General features: G+C 41.4%; 1 pseudogene; it reads left to right on the forward strand.

Moving 5' to 3' along the window:
• Nucleotides 1–314: 314 nt before the first annotated feature.
• Nucleotides 315–825, forward strand: LOC129737908 (40S ribosomal protein S9-like; annotated as a pseudogene).
• Nucleotides 826–1,230: the final 405 nt, after the last annotated feature.

The raw sequence follows: 1,230 nt of genomic DNA on the forward strand, positions 1-1,230 counted from the left end.
TTGAATGCGTGCTATATGCTGCACCTAGTTAATGCGATGCTGTAAGTGCTGTGACCTAAATGTGCATAATATATGCAAGTTAAGAGTGTTGCGCAATGTGAGAACTTCTGTTAACTGTAGAGAATTATATTTCGTGGATTACGCTGGTTTCCCAGCCACCCTTACGAACTGCGACACGTGCTATCTAAATACATAGGACAGATTTGCTGTGACTCATGCAATTCGCTCAGTTAATCAAGCACTAGTAGTTGCGTAATTTTTTTTTATTGTGGAATTTTGACGAATCAACACCTATCAGTGGACGGTTGAAATTGATGGTGTATCATGGTAAACCACTGCATTCTGTCGTCTTCTCAAAGACCTATGTGACGCCACGTTATCCGTTTGCAAAGTCGCGCCTGGATGCGGAATTGAAAATCATTGGACAGCAGAAAATCAGTCTGCGTAACAAGCGCGAGGTATGGCGCGTCGTACACGCTGACCAAGATCCATAAGGCGGCCGGAGAGTTGACGACCCTGGAAGAGAAGGACGACAAGCGTCTGTTCCAAGGTAACGCCCTGGTTCGTCGGCTGGTCCGTATCGGTGTGCTTGACGAGTCTCGCACGAAGCTCGATTATGTGTTGGGTAGTTGCGTCCCAAGATTGAATATTTTCTTGGAACGCTTTCTGCAGACTCAAGTGTTCAAGCTAGGATTGGTCAAGTCGTACCATCACGTTCGTGTTCTGATCCGCCAGCGTCACATCCGTCCAGAACGCGTCAAGAGGAAGAACATGCAGAAGGGTCAGGGGGGCAGCGGTGAAGCTGATGAGGAAGAAGAGGATTAAGCTTCGTAAAACCTTACGAAGAGAAGATGTATTGTGAAAAACAATATGTGCTGAAAAATGCAATCAAGCAGAAGTTGTTGCTTATAAATGAGAGTTAAACTATCTACTGGAAAGAGATTCAATCACAAGTTTGAGAAGAAAACCCAATGCGTCCCAATGCGTCAACTATAAATGTAATAGATTCAACTATACATTTCTGGTTGATCTTTAACATTTAACTATAAATATGATAGACTCAACTGTAGTGGTATAATTGAATTAACCTTAAATATGATAGATTCAACTACACATGTATGATTGATTCTAGGTACCAAACTATAAAAAATATAGAATATTAAACTGTATTTTTATGATTGATTGTATGCTACTTGAATACTATAGTATTCATCCGTGTTCATCAGCAAA

Source organism: Uranotaenia lowii, chromosome 1 (genome assembly GCF_029784155.1).
Source record: "Uranotaenia lowii strain MFRU-FL chromosome 1, ASM2978415v1, whole genome shotgun sequence".
NCBI classification, from domain to species: domain Eukaryota; kingdom Metazoa; phylum Arthropoda; class Insecta; order Diptera; family Culicidae; genus Uranotaenia; species Uranotaenia lowii.